We start from the raw sequence: 20,563 nt of genomic DNA on the forward strand, positions 1-20,563 counted from the left end.
CCGGACTGGTCAATGCTTTCAAAGCGTTCTAAGCATTCCTTTTTTACATCCTGCAGGTCTATATCAATTTCCATACAAGAGTATCCCCCATCATTATCTTCTCGGCGTCCGAGTTCCGCCTTGACCGTTATAGTCTCCTCATTAATGCAAGCTATAAAACAACATGTTCGTACATTGACAATTTTTTTTTTTGGTAAACTAATGTTTAAGACAAGATTTTTTATGCATAGCACAAAGGGTAACAATTATTTTTATAAGCAATAATTATTAGCCTGAACACTCATCCACATTGAAAAATCTCCTGATAAAAGATACATGACGCCAACGGGACTTGAACCCGTGTCCAAACCGTACCAAAAAAAAAAAAAAAAAATTTGACAAGTTCAAGTATCTTCACCAAAAAATGTAGACAATTTGTCTCGACGCCATCTAGTGAGAGAGTTAGCACTTACAATGCCTTTCTCATGTAAAATAAAGTTGGTTGTTTTCAGGTGAAAAAATGTAATAAGCAGTAATTGTTGAATGAAACACTAGTATATATTGAATTATTTCGCGGATAAGAGATAAGCCGCCATAGCTCAATGGTCAGAGCTGTCGACCGGAAATCGAAAGGACACGGGTTTAAGTCCCGTTGGCGTCATGTATCTTTTATCAGGAGATTTTTCAATGTGGATGAGTGTTTCAGGCTAATAATTATTGCTTATAAAAATAATTGACAATTGATGTTAAACAAAAAAAAAATTATATCAAATATTTTCGATAAAAAAAATCGTTGATTAACCCTGCAGAAGTGAGAATTAGGAGAAGAGAGTTCAAGGTTAATTGAAGAGAATTAATAAGAATGACCCGGATGTCCGCTTCAGGAAGGAAAAGGTATTTGTTCTTAAGCACCTTCAGCGTGGAGTCATTTTAAGTCAACGAAATGATGTTTTCTTCCATCAATATGTATTTTTAACGTATGAGTATAAAGTGGACAACTTGATAAATCAAGCATTTATTGTGAGCATTAGCGGCTTCTGTGATTGTAGGGTATGGCTCTCGACTAGTAATCTGGAGGTCCCGGGATAAAATTCCAGCGGACGCAAGTAAATTTTATTTGATGGCTTCATGATATCTCACAATTTATTTTTGTAGCGCGTTCCAGCGTGGGAGATACTTTCGGTATCGCCTTGGTGTAATATAAACAATTCACAATTTAAACATTGATTGAAATGACGACATCTGAATAGCCAGGACTTCACACCTATCACCTCCCCATCTTCATCCCCTCCTTTCTACCAGCCTTACAACATACACCAATTAAACCAAGAGGTTAAGAGCAGTTAGGACTCATTTGGGGAATTCACAAAAACTAAATAAAAATTACTAACTTCGACTGATGTTGTAGTTTGGCTGTTCTGGTAAGGATATATATCATGATAAAAATAAAAATTACTACGGCAAAAGAGGACCGCGTGAACAAGCATATTATGTTCTGTCACCATGGCAATCCAAAATGGACTTGGATTAATAATATATAATTTATTTTACATATGTAATGCAACTAACTGGCTGTCTGAGTACTCTCCGCACATTCCTTCTTTACATCTGGGAGGTCGAAATCCATAAACGTGTTCGGCATTACACATCCGCCTCCTTCCTGGGACCCTGGTTCCGTCTTGACGGAAACAGTTTCTTGGATTTCTAGATCCATGGCACTGCTGTGGTAGGGTTTGGTAATTGGTACAAGCCCAAACTAATATATATGTACCTGAAACAGAAGATAGTTGTAACGGAACCCTCCTTTGAATGAGCTAAATATTTTTTGGTTGAAATATTCTGTCAAAACAATGATATTTTATGCGAAACTCATATTTGGAAATAGGAATATATATATACTGTGACTATCTTGACCTTGAAAATGCCATTTGAAATCTGTTGAAAGATGTGTCGTTAATCGTCTGATAAGTTAATATAACTATAACTATAAGTAAAGTTAAGCGGGTTAACCTTTTGTTAAGTCCGCTAATCCGCTTTTAATAAAATATTTGTAACTAATAATTAAAATATTTTCAAAACACTTTATTAAAACAAGCAGACGTCTAATTGACAGTTTGAACGTTACGCAAACAACACGCCAATAGATTTCCTAACTTAGGTGTACCGATAAGGGCCACTACCGAAATGATTAGAGAAATTATTAAAAGCATTAGAACTCACTTATAAATATCACAAGTATGGGAATATAAATTGAACTTCGTGGGTTAAACAGTGTAAGTGATAAAATGTAGAATTAGAGAGTAAAAACCGGGTGATACGACTGGCGATGACAAAAGGATGAGTCAACAAATTAGGTTAGTTTTACAAAGGCAATAATGAAGTCTTAGACAAGTATTATGACATCAGCAGAATCACACTTTTTATCACCTCTGAAAACAATTGTCCATTCTGTATTAATCTATACTTTATTTACCAATGCTATCGATTATTTTCTAATCACCCAACAATATTATAAACTTATACATTTCCCATTTTTTCTACCTTACAACTCCTGCGGTGAGCTGTCTTTTTATTACTACTGTTTCGTGACGATGTATTGTTTTGACACTTTTTCCGCTCCAACCAATAAGGAGGCTAGGATGCAAATTTATCAGTTTGTCTCTGCGCAGTGTGGCTTTGAGTTGACTGAGCTGCCCGCGCCTGCGCCTTAACGAAACCAGGATCGAATGACAGTTAACGATTTTTACCGTGTACCGTACCGATATGTGCAATCCTCTCCAGGTGCATGTGAATTCCTCCACCACCGAGCGCTCACCGAAGCCGTAAGTTTCAATGCGATTACCTTTCTGTTTGGTGTGTGATCTAAGCGTTAATTCACATCGGCACACACCTGCCGAGATTATTCTAATTATAACCTCACCCATGTGTTGATGGTCCACGCGGCTATCGCACAACTACTATCTGGCTGTTATTTACTTTACCGGTTTTGTTTAATATTAAGTGCTAAATTATGATATGAACTAAACTTTTCAATTTGACTGGCCTAAAACAGTATCCATTCCTAGTTGGCTAGTCAAAGTTTCCGCATGTTTTATTGCATGATTTTTATGGGAATAAATTTATTATTATTATTAACTGACGCACACGTACGTGGTACGTGCACGCGTACGTACGTGAGCCAGTGTAAACACCGACAAGAACGTTGCGCCGCGTTACGTTGCGTGGCGCGGGCTAAGTGTGATCTACGTTTATGCTTGTATATTTATTTTGACAAAAAACCGATGGATGCAAAAAGTTTCAGACGGGTTAATTGATTATTCGATATTATTATCTTAATTCTGTAGTTTCCATGAAAAAAAAACCTCCCGCAAACCTTCCCGTGACTTATTTGTTGGTTGTGATATTTTGCCTTTTTGCGACAACATTTACACCATCTTTTAAGAACTTCGTTAAACCCTACTTTAGTTCTAAGTTGAGTTCATTACGTGTCGTCAGGAACTGGTGTCGTGGAAAATGGGTCGGGGAAATTTGTTCTAATGTAATAAACCCCCCCGTGTCTATAATGTAATGAACGTTTAGGTTGGGTTAGATTAGTAAAGGTTAGTTTAGGTTGGGTTTAGTTAATATATTTTAGGTTTGGTTATATCAGGTAAGGAGGGCTTATGTTAGGTTATTTTTTTAATTTACAAAAATATTTTAAAATCGGTTAAAAAAACTTGCCTCAATACACTAATTTTAAAAAATAACGGGGTTTTTATTTACGTTATTTTTTATCGTATAAATAAATTAAACATGTAAATTACGAAAAATGGTTTATCATCAGTTAGCAGTTTCTACAAACAAGTGCGAAATATGCCCAAACTTCATGCTGTTGTTTTGTCAAAATGGTGCGTCAGTTGGCAAATTTTCGCGTTTATTATTATACAGGAAAATAATATTAAATATCAAACTTTTTCATAATCGTAAATGCAAATAGTTTTTGTTTATTGTAAATAAGTTGAATAAAATGTTAGTTTTTTAAAGCGTAGTACAAACGGAAGTTCTAAATAAAATTTTACATTTTAAATGCATTCGAAACATTTATATTTTAATAGGCATACGTAAAATTGACAGCTTAAACGTTCTTCAAACAAAACGCCAATGGATTCCCCAACTAAGGTGTACCGAATCGCGAAAGTTAAGCTAGGTCGCATTAGAGACAGTGCAGTTGTGCATTTGAGCATCCCATAGCCAATATCAAAGAACAGTGGTCGATCAATCTGATTTTGTAATAACTGCCGTTGCAAAAATGATAATGGTGATTGATAAAAGCATTAGTACTCACCAGAAACTATCACAAGTATGGGATGATAAATTCAACTACGTAACCCACGCAGTGTAAGGGATATAAAGTATAATTAGAGAGTGTGAAACGGCTGGCGATGAAGAAAGTCAAATGTGTCAAAAAGGTAAATTAGTTTTACATAGACAATAATAATGTCATAGACAAGCATTGTGATATCGGCATTAATACTGGTATATTTTGTGAAAAAAAACCGATGAATGCAAAAAAATACCCACGGGTTCGTTAATTATTGCTCTCTGGCGGCCAAAATGTGAATTAATTTTGCATTTAGAACAAAGGTGGTTGGCTTTGGCCATAGCTTCTTGTAAGTTTCAACAGACCAGGCATGATCTAGTCTGCATGAAAAGGAAAATTTATATTTATTTATTTATTAATTTACGGACAATCTGTCCATTAAAACCATAATATTGACACGAATAGGAAAACATAGATGACAGTGAATGGAGAGTACATGTATGTGAAGGACAAAGACAATGTAAAATAGAAAATGTACATATAGAAAATAACTACAAGTCAGAGCATCAATAACGATTAAGTTGTGAAAAATTACACATTAGGTATGTATCGCTTTTTGAAAGTCATTACTTACACCGAAAAATTCAATGCTCTGACTTGAGTTTACAATTCTCGACATTCTGGACAAAGAAGAATGGTACCCATAGTTAGTTGAGTGGTGATTGAGGAACAATAATTCTTTATTTCGGAGTCTACGTGATGGGATGTTGAATTGAATAAGTTGTAACAGTTCAGGTGAGTCGGTTATACTGTTGATTATTTTAAATATGCAAATTAGATCGGAGTCTTTTCTACGTTTTTCTAAAGAAGATAGGTTTAAAGTTTGTTCAATTTCCTCATATGAGTAATCGCCTCTTTCGAGTACTAACCTCCAAGCAATTCGCCGTAGGAAGCGATGTTGGACAGATTCGATGTGACTAATGTGGATAGCATATAAAGAAGACCAAATGACACTGGCAAATTCAAGGTGAGGGCGGACCAACGAATAATAGAGAGTTTTAAGTGTTCTTTTATGTTTAAAGTCTGAAGTAATTCTATGAATGAACCCGAGTAGTTTAAGTGATTTATTTACGATGTTATTTATATGATCTCGAAAATAGAGTTTGCAATCAAGAGTGACCCCAAGGTCCTTGATGGATGTGACAGTTGATAGACAAGCACCATTTAGTTTATACTCAAACTGAATAGGTTTATTGGCTCTGTAAAAGGACAAAACTTTGCATTTATCAACATTAAGTTCCAAGCAGTTTAGTTTGCACCAATCATTAACCCATTGGCCTCAAACGACGCCGTCCCGTCGTGTGTACGGCGATGTGTCTTAACCGGTCAGCAACGTAAGCAGATATACACGATAAAATAACGATAGCAGTCAAGTACAATAAGCGTGTTTACACGTCAACGCGTGTGTTTCCACAAAAATCGTCATAACTCCGTTATTCTTCTAGTGACATCCCTAAAACAAAAAGTAGAATATTCGTATTGAATGAAGCTTCACATCTCTATTCAAAGTTATCCATAGAAACCCGTAAAAAGACCTACTCAGTGGAAGCAAATTTTACCCGCCAAATCGTAAAACGACGCCAAGAAAGCCGTTTGACGTGCCGACCCGCCTCCCACATATCCCAGTTTTAACGTGAAATTTTATCGAAAATGGCCCGGTAAGTATTTGTTTATTATAGTAATATATATTTGCTATGCTTTTGTGAGATTGTTTCTTTGTTTGAAGTGTTTTTTCTTGTATAATTAGATGCATTTATATTGCGAGTCATGTCCACCGTAAAACATTACAGGTGAGTCATTTTTACAATTTTTTCATGTTTCCATTCTAAATTTAAATATTTACAAATGTTAATATTTATTTATGATACAACAATTTGAAAGCCTATTTTGTAACCTTTCTAAAACAGTTTTTACTATTCGGCTCCGTTCAGTAATGTTTCATTTATAGAGCTTTGATTGTGAGGCGGTAATAACACAACGTTTTCGTGAAATTGACATTTCGGTAAAGACGTCTTAGCTTCAAGTTCGCGAAAAGTCGGAGGGGTTAAGGCGATCCAATACCAAGTAATGCAAAATCAGATGTTTTTGGTTTGAAAATTTGATTGCTTAGAAATACGACAGATGCTTTAATTAAATACTGCAAGTAGAACACATCTTGGGCTTGTCAGCAATCGATCATTTTTTGATAAGACCTTTTATAAGCCTAGAAAAAATAAAGTATAAGGCCTAAAAAAAACTCTCTAGTGCAAAATATTCCATTTACAAACCCATTTTCGGATATTTTTTTATTGTATAATGTGGGAAATTCATTTTTTTATTTGATAATCGAAGGAAATTTTCATATATGTACCAGAACTTCACAAAATATGCATTTTCGCGTTGTTCATTTTTACACGAATATTGATCGATTTTCGGGGAGGTAAACATTGAATTTTCCATTGTGAAATAAACTCTATGCCGTCTACGTAAGGGTTAAACGGGAGTCGCTATATGCACAGCGACTAGTCGACAGGGGGCGTGGCCAACATATCCGAGCATACCCGAAGTGAAGTGTTTCGGCGCTTTATTTGAAATTGGTTTTCCGCTCAGATTTTTTTTGTGACGTCACGGCCGAGCATTTCCGAATATTGCCGAGCAGCCGATAGCTAATTTTCATCTTTAGTTTCATACAATTCTTGCACCTTTATTTCATTTGGTTAGATTACATTACTATAGGGCCAATATCATACAATCAATTCCAAAGCCTTAATAAAGACTGTTTGGTATGGCAACCACATTCTAATTCCTGCAAATATAATTAACTTTTGGACAATAAAGACTTGTGGTAGGCCCTATGTTCAACTTTTGTACAGATTCGTACTAGGCCTATATATACTCGAAGTATCTAATCTTTTTACATTACAAAACAGTACACCTATGGACTAGCATTATTTGGAGTCTATGTGAAAATTTGGATGCCATATAGTATGTTGGAGGATAAGTGAGCAATGAAGGAACTTGGGCAATTCATTGATTCATATACTTACTTAGAAAAATTTAGCATTATAGACCAAAAACAATATGGCTTTCAAAAGAAAAAAAGCACAGAGAATTTATTACAGGATTTTTAAAATTATATTAATAATGAATTAAACCATAAAAGACATGTTTTAGTACTATTTATAGATAACTCCAAAGCGTTTGATACAATTAACCCACAGAAATTATTAAAAATCTTAGAAGCAATTTGGAATTAGAGGTAACCTACTTAATTTGTTTAAAAATTATTTATTTAATAGACATATCTGTGTAAAAATATTAGAAAAAATTAGCAGGAGGAAAAAAATCTATGCTGTAGTCCCGCAGGGGTCGATTTTGGGTCCAACTCTTTATATTATATTTGTATCAATAATGAAAAAAATATTTAAATATGTAAGACACTTTGTATATGCTGACGACACTGCTCTTGTCATATCCGATGAACAATTATCCATTGCGATTAAATATATGCAACATGACTTTACGTCCCTGATAAAATGGTCACATGACGCAGGTCTAACATTAATACCAAGAAAACTAAATTGATGTACATACGGTCTCCACATGCTTCATTTCAGATCATGCCTAAAATAATTTCACATAACTTTATATGTAGTCATCAAAACATTTTACTGCCCTGTATGTGTGAAAGTATTGAACTGGTAAATGAATACGTTTATTTGGGGGTGACTGTTGATTGTCATTTCAAATGGGATACACAAATAAACAAAACTTGCAAGCGGCTGAGAGCGATAGTGGGTAGGATATACAAACTGAAATGTTTCGTTCCGGTGAATATTTTAAAAATTATTTACCTATCACTCGCAGAATCAACTTTATGGTATGGTTTAACTACTTGGGGTCACTCTTGTAAAACTAATTTAAACAACCTGCAATCAGTACAAAATTTTATGGTTAAGTTATTAGCTCAAAAATATATTTTTTCACAGAGACGAAACATACCATTGTTGTATCGGAATTTAACAATATTACCGGTGCAGGCCTTATTATGGTACAAAATATTGATTCAACATATATCTGAGTCTGATTATAAAAAGAAAGTGGAACATGAATATAATACAAGGTTTACAAAGAATGAAGGAATGCTTGTTCCAAAATATAATAATAAATACGGACGGCGAACCCTAGAATTTAACGTGCCAAAAATGCTTAACATGTTACCCATTAATATAAAAAATTGCGATTCTACAAATAGATTGAGATATATGCTGAAACAATGGTTAATAAATAGAGATAGTTTATATTAATTTAGGTGTGTTAATTGTATAGTTATAGTAATAATAGTATGTGTGTATGTATGTAATTGATCATTAAAATCCTGTTGACAAACTGCTTTATTGCAGTTTAACGGGATTGTAGCTTGAAAACCAATAAAAAAAATTAAAAAAATTATATTATTTTATTAATGGAAAATAATACATTACACCACACAAAGGAAATATAAACATTGAGGGAACAAACCCCTTTAAAAACATGACAGATAAATCCTGAATTGAGCCGATCAGGTTCTGCCCCATCCTGAAATTTATGTTTAATAAATTGCTCCAACAATAGAGACACATCTCGTGTACTGAGGAAACTCCAGCTTCAACAAGCCTGTTGATCTCCTGTATCAGGTCAGGATGAAATTGTTGGGTCATCTTGGTCGCGTCTCTGCTGTGGTTGTGGCTCGCTTCTCCGGTTGCCGAGACGTAATAACGTAGCACACATTTAGGTGGGCTGGTGGATTGAAGGGCTGTCTTCACTTGTTTCAGAATCTGAAAACAAGCCACAATGTTTTACTATAAATAAAAATAACAGAACCCTACAAAAACAGTAATTATTGGTTTGGTAGGCAGTAAAAAATATTAAATAATATTTTCAACAAAAAAATATCTGATTTCCTGAAGGGCACAGTAAAGTATGCTTCACACCTTCTATTTTGCAGTGTTGAGGCCCTGGGAATCATATTTCCGGCCATGGTACTGTGCTGACATCTACCATGGCAGCACAGTCAATTTCAATAGATAAGAATGTTGAAAATGTGTTTAAGTAAGCGATGGGAAGTTGCGTATTCCCACCACGTTTCTTTCTAAACAAATGTGTGTTGTCCAAAACGGTATTTGTATAACCTTGCATCTAACTAGTGTTGTGTAGTATCTAGATACATTTTTGTGTATCTGTATCAAGCTATATTTCTATAACTGTATCTGTATCTAGATACATTTTTACTAGTATTTGACACCTCAGATACTTTCAGATACTTTATTTTCGAAGTGAACTTCTTTACCGATTTTCTCTAGTTAATTTTAAAGTTTTCTCACAGATTCAGCTAGTGGGTACCTTTGTCCATCTAGTGTATAATATTTTAAAGCAGTTTATATACATGCATTTTAGGGGTCCTAACCCAAGTAACCGAGTACCCGGGTACCCCCGTATATAAAAAAAAAAGAATTTAAAAAATAAAATAAAAATAATGAATAATTAATAATTAATTTTTTTTTTAAATTTCCATAACCCAAAGTAATCAAGTTGCACAGAGTTCACATATTTTTTATTTATCCAAGGGGCGTCGGGTACCCGGGTAGTAATATGCTACCCGGGTACTCGCGAGGGCCCCTAATGCATTTATGTTATCACCGATTGCAGGCCAATTTGCCAATATCTTTTTGGGCAACGAATAAAACAAGCAAGTGTAAATATGTAAAATAATCACAAGCGTTTACGTCTACCGTCTTTAAGAAATTAAAGTAATCGCTGTTTTCGATACTATATATATATATATATATATATTTTTATGTTTTCCCCAAAAAAGAAGAAAAGTATCCGAGTATCTGTGAGTTACTTTTAAAAAGTATATGTATCTACATACAGATACAATTTTACAATGTATCTTGTATCTGTATCTAGCTACAAATTTTGCCAAGTATCTGTATCTAGATACTTTTAAAAAGTATCTGACACAACACTGCATCTAACTATAGTGAAAACATTAAAATAATGTAGTAAAGTGATTGCCCATGTAGGGATAAGCAGAGAAAAGAAACTATCATACCTTCGTTTTTGCTCTTTCTGCAATTTGAGGTGGAACAGGAAATTCTGGAAAATATTTTATTTGTTTCACACTCATCATTGCGGGACAACCAAGCTTCTTGGAGTCCAAAACCCGGAACCTCTTCTTCTTATGGTTTCGGTGATCAGCCTGAAAGAACAATTCAAGGTTTATGGTCTAATAAGCTTATACGCATAAGACGCCTATTATTTATGCGGAAAATAAATTGCCCATGGTTCACTTATTTGACGCAGATGATTAACTTTTACAAAAGTTGTTAGGGCCTATGCAATGTTGACATTAGTATAAAATTACAAGTGTGGTTATAATCCAGTGTGATATGAATTAAAATTGTGAAATGAGATATAGCTGCAGGGGCTTTAATTAATTTGGCACTTTGAGCATGGTCTTCTTTAGACTAACACGACATAAGGATGTGTTACGAGCCACGGCACACTTTTTAACACACAAAGATGAATTGTGATTGGTGTGATTGTCGTGTTAATCTTAATGAGACGGAGCTCCAACTGCCATATTAGGAAGGCCCCTGGTGTAATCTAGTCCTAGCTTACCTAGGCCCAGGCCCATCGCTTTTTTTATATTTTAAACACATCACCGACGATACGGTGATCATTTTGGGGTTATAGACATTAATCTTGGACCAGAGAGTCCTCGGTGCTCTGTCAATGCTACTATTGAAAGACGAGGGGGGGTAGGCCTAGCTGATGTGGTTCAAGGGTGTATTAACATACCAATTCAACTCTCTTTTCTTCTTGTTATTTGGGCGGTGTAGTCGGGGGCCTTGGGCGCACTCTCTGTACGCATTCATACCGAATGTAAATGGCATCCCAAAGAACTCCACTGTAGGCGGGCAGAACGTGTATACTGCATCTGAAAGATTGGAAATGTTAAATTCGAATAACTCGTAAATATCAGCAGCTGCTTATGAACTGAAGAAATGGGAAGGCCTACCCTAGACCTAGGCCCCAAGGTTTAGAACTTACCTCCCAACTTCTTTTTCATACTGTCTCTCGTTGAAAAAGAGTGCCCCAACGCGTTCACAGAACACAGACATGCTTCATAATTTACTTCATTGTCAATGTTTCCACTGATAACACCCGTCTCTGAATTCTTTTTGAAATTACTTAACGAAACTTCTAAAAGACGGTCTAAGCCGGCACACAAAGACGCCATTTCTGATGATTTCTGACGTTTCGTGACGTGACGTGAGAAACAATTTACTCGGAACACACTCGGGTATGCTCGGATATGTTGGCCACGCCCCCTGTCGACTAGTCGCTGTGCATATAGCGACTCCCTCTGTCAGAAGGACGCAACCATGATGCAATAATGGCGTCACATTGGTCACATTGTTTTCGGGGGAAATGGAGCGTAGCCTCTCTCTCTGTTACACGGGAGAGAGTGAGAGATCAAACCAGGACGGCTTTTCATTGGATAGTCTGGAATTGACGTCATCAAAAAACCAAAAAAGTGTCGGAGTTATACCCCCCTGCATAAATATAAAATATTTAATGATGACCTCAAAAAGTAGCTGTCTTGGCAGTTTCAAAGTAACAAACACGCAGGATTCACGCGATATTAAACTTAACGATTTTTTTATATTTTTCTAAAAATCCTACAAAAATGAAACAAACGGCAAAATACAAGTGAACTCATTGGGTATATAGCACTATAAAAATTTTGTATGACTCCATGTAAAAATTCTAAGTTATGTTTTTTTAATGTTGGCGAAAAATTAAAAAAATGATCGTCTGGATATCTCGAGCAATCGAGGCAAAATTATTTATTTCGCGTGGCCGCTCCAGTGGATAAATAAACATAAGCGATTAACTATAAATATTAATATTTTTCTGAAACTAAATCGCTAATTTTGAGATGTGTATCGACTATGCAGCACCGGAACGCGTGGATTTTATTTAGCACAGTAAGGGAAAGGTTTTTTTTTTTTTTTTATAGTGAATACCTCACAAGAGTCCCAACTGCTCCCGTCTGGAGCCAGTGAGACTATGGCATCCCCAATTGGGGGATGTTGTGAGGCTGAAGGTAAGTGGGGAAGGGAAAGAGGAAGGTGGGGAAGTACCTGGCTATTCAGATCTAGTCACTAAACACGGCTAAAGCCATTTGGAGCAACGTTTCAATTCTGAATGGTGGTCTTACACCAGGGCGATACTGGTAGTATCTTCCACTCTGGAACGTGCCGCAAATATACTATATATTATTTTAATTAATTAATTGTGAAATAACACAAATTAATCAAATAAAATTTATTTGCGCACGCCGGGTTCGAACCCGCGACCTTCGGAATGGCAGTCCAATGCGTTACCACTGGACTATGCCGGCCGTCATAGTCCATAAGGTTAAGAGTGATGTGCACTACGTGCAATGTTGACAATGTAGATATAATAATAATAAAATAATTATTATTGGATGACTTGCATAGCGCCGTTTTTGTGCAAAATCACCTCAAGGGCGATATATAGTCACGCGTAATCCCACAATTTCATTTCCGATTGTGTTTTGCGTTTGCTGATCAGTTATGGTTAGGACAGCGCTTTGTCAGATGGGACTTTGTTGTCTTGGGTGACATTCCACTTATGTTTTAGGCTAATGAATTGAATTTTCGGTAGGTTCCGAAGCAGAATTATATTGTCTATAGTCGCGCCTTTTTATAAATTTCTTCTATTCTTTGTCGATGGTGTAGTGGGCCGTCACCGATGCTAAAATTTGCCAGATCTAAGGTTAAAATCTTGACCAAACCAATTCTATAGAAGATCGAGTTGTCAATCTTTATGAATTAATGCTTTTGTGCAACGACCCGTGATCTCCGTTTTACTTCAACTTATTGTATCGTATTTAATATTATTAAATTTTGTTTGTTGGAATATTCTGTCAAAACAATGATATCTTATATGAAACTGATATTTGAAATAAGGGATACATATTGTGACTATCTTGACCTTGAAGTTGACACTTCATATCTGTTGATCTAATCAATAATTTAAATGCTTTCGTGTGCTCGTAGGATTACGTTACAACTTTGTTTGTTTCAGGTATATATATTTGTTTCGGTGTTAACCAATTACCAAACCCTGCGACAGCGGTGCCATGGATCTAGTAAATCCAGAAACTGTTTTCATCAAAACGGAACCAGGGCCCCAGGAAGAAGGCGGAGATGAAATGCCGTACACGAATATGGATTTCGACCTCCCAGATGTAAAGAAGGAATGTTTGCGATATGCGGAGAGTACTCAGACAGCCAGTGAGTTGCATTGTTTATGTTAAATAAATTGTATTAGACCGGTCGGTGGCTGAGTTGACATCGCGCTTGGGTCCCACCCAGGCGTAGTGTGTTCAATTCCTCGGCTGACTAAGTCTTCCCTCACAACACAAGCAACTTTATCCGCTTACTGTGGTGGTAGTTGGAGATTTTCAAATGTTCTCAGGTTATTCGTAACCCGGGAATGTTTGTTTCTTAAATAAAAAAAAATAAAATACAAGTCCATTTTGGATTGCCATGGCGACAGAACATTATATGTTTGTTAACGTTTTCCTCTTTAGTGGCAGTTATCTTAGTTTTTACCAGATTTTTTTTTTATCTTTGCAGGAAACAGCCAAAGTTTTGTGTGTTACATATAGTTTTTATTATTTTATGTCTTAAAATTTTGGTAATATTGTCTTTTTGGTTCTTTAATCCATTTTGTAATTTTGTGACTGAATTTATTTTTGTTTTCCTCAATTTTATTTTCAAGTGGTAGACTGTTGAAAGCTTTTATAGCATGGTATTGATAGTGTATTTGTCCAAAACTTGTATTTACCGTCGGAGTTTTTATGTTTTCTTTGTACGCTTGTCTAACTGGTCTGTTAGTGATATTTTGTGCATGTTGAAATTTGTTTTTTTGGTCAAAAATGTAGTTTAGTAATGTTTTAACGTATAATTGGCGTATATCTAGTACGTCACAACTGTTGAATATTTGGTCTGTATCAGTCAGTCTATGTTTTTTTAATATTACCTTTCAGATCGGTTTCTGTGCGATTTCTAATGAATCGATAGCCGAGTTTGTTGCTCTTCCCCAAGCATTTATTCCATATTTTATAAATGATTGGCAAATTGCCAAGAATATTGTTTTCAATTGTTTTATTTTATATATATTTCTTATGTCTAGGAAAATATGTATTGTTTTGAGGAGTTTATTTGTGATTTTTTTGATGTGACCATACCCTACGATCACAGAAGCCGCCAATGCTTACAATAAGTGCTCGATTCCTCAAGTTTCCTCCTCATCCTCATTCGTTAAAAATACATATTATCATTCCATTGAATTAAAAACAACAACTACATAGTACTCAAGAGCAAATGCTTATTCCTTCTGAAGCGGACATTCGGGGTCGTTCTTATTGATATTCTTAAAATAACCTTTAACTCTCTTCACTTATTTCTCACTTCTGCAGGGTTAATCAATGATTTATTTTATTGTTTCTATTTTAAGCTTTTTTTTAAATGAGTTTAACATCGATGATCAATGTACGTTCATGTTGTATTATAGCTTGCATTAATGTTGAGACTATTACCGTCAAGGAGGAACTCGGACGCCGAGAAGATAATGATGGGGGATTTTCTTGTATGGTTGTTATAGTTTTAGTTTTCTTGTTAAGTTGACATAGACCTGCCGGATGTAAAAAAGCAATGCTCAGAACGCTTTAAAAGAATTGTCCAATCCGGTAAAAGCACATTTTTTTCTGAAATTTAACAATTCTGCCATCGTTGTTATCAATTTCTGTGCTTTCTTACGCCAAGTGTAGATATTAAGTCGTATTATGCCTTTATAATCGTATAACTTTCTTTTTATCTACAGATCAGAAGACGCATCCTGTGGAGAAACAATTATTTTGTTCTCATTGTACCTATTCCAATTCTCATAAGTCGAATTTCAAAAGGCACTTACGCATCCATATTGGAAAAAAACATTTGTCATGTTCGGTGTGCAACAATTTATATTCTCGAAAGGGCAATCTGATGAGACACATGCTGACTCACAGACGAGAAAAACCTTTTTCATGTTCTGAGTGCAATTATTCATGTTATCAAAGTGGCCAACTGAAGAGCCACATGCTGACTCACAGTGGAGAAAAACCTTTTTCATGTTATGAGTGCAATTATTCATGTTCTCAAAGTGGCCAACTGAAGAGCCACATGCTTACTCACAGTGGAGAAAAACCTTTTCCATGTTCTAAGTGCAATTATTCATGTTCTCGAAGGGGCGATCTTATGAGGCACATGCTGACTCACAGTGGAGAAAAACCTTTTTCATGTTCTAAGTGCAATTATTCATATTATCAAAGTGGCCAACTGAAGAGCCACATGCTGACTCACAGTGGAGAAAAACCTTTTTTATGTTCTGAGTGCAACTATTCATTTTCTCGAAAGGGCAATCTGAAGAGCCACATGCTTACTCACAGTGGAGAAAAACCTTTTTCATGTTCTAAGTGCAATTATTCATGTTCTCGAAGGGGCGATCTTATGAGGCACATGCTGACTCACAGTGGAGAAAAACCTTTTTCATGTTCTGAGTGCAATTATTCATGTTATCAAAGTGGCCAACTGAAGAGCCACATGCTGACTCACAGTGGAGAAAAACCTTTTTCCTGTTCTGAGTGCAATTATTCATGTTCTCGAAGGGGCGATCTTATGAAGCACGTGCTGACTCACAGTGGAGAAAAAGCTTTTTCATGTTCTGAGTGCAACTATTCATGTTCTCTTAAGGGCAATCTGAAGAGACATATGCTGACTCACAGTGGAGAAAAACCTTTTTCGTGTTCCGAGTGCCACTATTCATTTTCTCGGAAGGGCTATCTAAAGATGCACTTGCTGACTCACAGTGGAGAAAAACCTTTTTCATGTTATGAGTGCAATTATTCATGTTCTCAAAGTGGCCAACTGAAGAGCCACATGCTGATTCACAGTGGAGAAAAACCTTTTTCATGTTATGAGTGCAATTATTCATGTTCTCAAAGTGGCCAACTGAAGAGCCACATGCTTACTCACAGTGGAGAAAAACCTTTTTCATGTTCTAAGTGCAATTATTCATGTTCTCGAAGGGGCGATCTTATGAAGCACATGCTGACTCACAGTGGAGAAAAACCTTTTTCATGTTTAGAGTGCAATTATTCATGTTATCGAAGGGGCGATCTTATGAGGCACATGCTTACTCACAGTGGAGAAAAAGCTTTTTCATGTTCCGAGTGCAACTATTTTTTTTCTCGAAAGGGCGATATAAAGAGGCACATGCTGACTCACAGTGGAGAAAAACTTTTTTCATGTTCTGACTGCAATTATTCATTTTGTCGAATGGTCTCTCTGACGAGACACAATCTTAAACACCATGGAGTAAAACGAACTACACCCGAAATAATTTACAATCGTTAGTAAAGCTAAGGTTAAGAAGCTTCATTTTATTTAATATTTTTTGGAAGCAGCTCTGCAACGCACACAGCTCGTGCATCTGAGAACGTTAAAAGTGTATCTTAATTTTGAAGAAAAAGTGAAAATACGGCCAGCAAGAACGAAACTATTTATGTGGTGAGTAACGATAATGCCGGCCTATTGGCCGTGTCTTAGTCAAATTAAACTAAATGACTATCCTGGTTTAATAGCCAGAAATGATAAAACTCTACTACATCGCAATCAATTAGCTGACTCTCGCAGTGAACTCGAGCCGGGGATGTTGCACGATGAAACTGATCTCTCAAACAAATATATTTATTCATCATCAAAGTTTCGCTTAACGAGAGCGGATGCGCTGTAACCGAAGGTACATAAAACTGAAACATTCCCATTATTCTCACTAAATATTGTATTTATATTCGTTTTTTAAGACATCTTCTGAAAGTAAAGCAAAATGGGTGAATTGTTATTAACATAACAGCGATATAACTAAATATGTTATAACTTATAAGTGTACATTTTTGTTATTTGTTTTTGGGGTGTTATGCCGTGTTGCGCTAACTCTTTCTTTAGCCAACGTTTCGGACAACATTGCAGTAACCATCATCAGGGCAGATGTGTTATTTTTAAATAACACATAACAAAAATACTTTTTGCCGTGAAAATCTTATATCATATATAAGTGCACATATTTCAACTCGATTATATAAACACTATAAATAACACTATAAAATAGAAGTAGGCCGAGTGGCCCAGTTGAAGCATTGTGAACCATGTCATTTTACTTACTTCATTATTAATTATCTTTTTCTTAATAAATATAAATTTTAATTTGTTTTTTTACATTTTTTTTTTAATAATCATATTTCCTCAAATCATTATCGATTACAAACACTACATATTCTTCATCTTGGGGCTCACCACTCTTTTAAACACAAGCACTTGCTTCTATAGAATTCAATTCAATTCAATTCAATTCAATTTGTTTATTTCTTTAAAAACATTACAAAATTACATTTTATTTCGTTTTTAAGTATATTTGTAAAATGGTATTACATAATAGTTAGCGGTGTATAAACTATACCAGCATCAATAAAGCTTGCCTTTTAAAGGCAGCTTCACCGATGCTAAATATGTCGATATCCGAATTAATTCTGTTCAACAGCAAGACTGCTCTCCCCACCGGCATGACCATTGGCAAGTTGGTCCTGCAGGCCGGGAGATAAAACAGTCTATGCTGTCGGTGACGGAGATAACCATCAGGAACATAGAGACTAAACATTTTACAAAATCAAAAGCTGTGAAAAGTAAGTTGACGAATTATTTTAGTTAACATTTTATTAACTTCTTATAACACAGCATACTTATTTTGTGGCACCATTTTAATTGAAATTAATAAGATACTTCGTTTTTACCACTTTTATTGTTTATTACCAACATGTTTCATGAGCAACGCTCACTTCTTTATAAAGAAGTGAGCGTTGCTCATGAAACATGTTGGCAATTAACAATAAAAGTGGTAAAAACGAAGTATTTTATTAATTTCAATTTTATTAACTGTTTAAAGTTTATTGTTTTCAGTATTGCCAACTTTAACTTTTTGGTAAAAAAATTCATAAAGTACTTTATCTACTAACAATATTACTATCACAAAATCCTTGTTTTGGAATTCAACTAAACACTGCATGTAATTTCCGTACTAAAAAATATAAATCTAATATTCTTGATATTAACCCTAAGTGTCAGAAATTTTCTACTGTTTTTATAAAGGCCACTGAACTGTATATTGTTGTTATTGCTTTGAACAACTGTCAAAATCCTTCTCTATTTGTACCTACAGCAGAAATCTATGGCACAAATTATTTTAATAGTATTCAACTCAACTACATGAACACTCATAAACACAATATTATTGCAATTCCTGTCAACAGTGAAAAACATTATTTTTTGTTCCTTTTAAAATCTATTGATTTTAGTTTTGCCAAAACTTACTTTTTTTATTAAATTTTTAATTTACTAGTTAGATTGTACTAAAAAAACTATAATATATCTTCAGTACTTTGTATAATTTTCTGTATATTAATTCCCAGTAATTTACATATCAATTTATTTCCATTTACGAAAAACTCTTATACTTTACTAGACATTATAATATGGTTGAAATTCTTCAAAACCTTAAATGTGATTAAATAAAACGTTTCACAACCGTTTAAAAACTATATACAGTACGATTACAAATATCAGAAAATTTTAAAAATATATTCCTTTGCTTCACTGAACAAAATTGCATCAAACGCTCATATATTATTAAATTTAATCCTTTTGCTAAAACTAGAAATGGATGACTACATTATTCAACATCTTGAAAAAAAAATTACGTAAAAAAATAATTTGTGACAAACTAAAATGACTGTAACACAATACTTCAAATAACTCCAGATTCCTTTACCATATTGCATCTAAACATACGATCTATAAAGAAAAAATTTGATCATTTTCAAGTAAACCTAAATGTATTAAATAAATATCCTGACATAATCAAACTGACTGAAGCCCATTTAAAAACCAACTCAATCATCCCAACTCTTTCCAATTACAACTACTTTCAGAGCTCACATTATATTAACAAAAATAGTGGTATTGTTATATACACAAAGACGATTTTTAAAGACGTAGGTACTCTTTACTGAAACGAATATGACTAATGCAAACTGTATTATTATAAGATTGAGCATTAATACTAAACTACCTTTACAGATAATATCAATATACAGGACACACTCAGCTGTTATATCCACTTTTATTGCAGAATTAAATAATATTATTTTAAATAATACATGTACAAATAATTTTCTAATTGGTAATATTAATATTAACATTGCTGAAAATAATCACACTATTGAAAAGTACAATTATATCAACATGATGACCGTTTTAAATTTTAAACCCTATGTAAATAAATATACTAGAGAATTTAATAATCAAATACCATCATGTATTGATCACATATGGTGTAATTCCAACTACATTGATAATCTTCAAACAATAATATGGAGAAACAACATAACGGACCATCATACATGTATTCTTAACCTTAACATAGAAAAACAAAACATTAATAATAGTAATAAATCTAACATGCCTAAAATATCGATAAACCAACAAATACTTCATGAAAAACTGTCTCACGAAACATGGGAATCTATACTCTGCACAGAAAATGTAAATAATAGTGCTTTAAAATTTCATGACATCTTACAAAAGCATATAAAAGATTCAAGCTGTGAAATACACAAAAAAATATATAAAAAAAAATTCAAAAAAATTAAACCATGGATTACCCATGGTCTAGTGGTTTCCATTAGAGAAAAAGAAAAATTATTTAAACTTACAAAAAAATTCCCACTAAATAATTCGATTATTTTACACTTTAAAAAATACAGAAATAAACTAACGGCACTAATTAAAATGACCAAAGAAGAATTCTACAAACAAAAGATGTTAAATTCAGGTAACAGCGGTAAAAAAATTTGGAATACAATAAATGAAATAATTGATAAAAAAAGAAAGACAAGTGACATTTCAAAGCTACACATTAACAATAATATGATGCAAGTTTCTGATAACCCAAAACTATGTGCGAATGCTTTCAATAATTTTTTTTCAAATGTCGGAAAAAATCTCGCAAACG

Source organism: Hesperophylax consimilis, unplaced genomic scaffold (assembly GCF_061612785.1).
Source record: "Hesperophylax consimilis isolate HC1 unplaced genomic scaffold, BYU_Hcon_1.0 scaffold_32, whole genome shotgun sequence".
Lineage (NCBI taxonomy): Eukaryota > Metazoa > Arthropoda > Insecta > Trichoptera > Limnephilidae > Hesperophylax > Hesperophylax consimilis.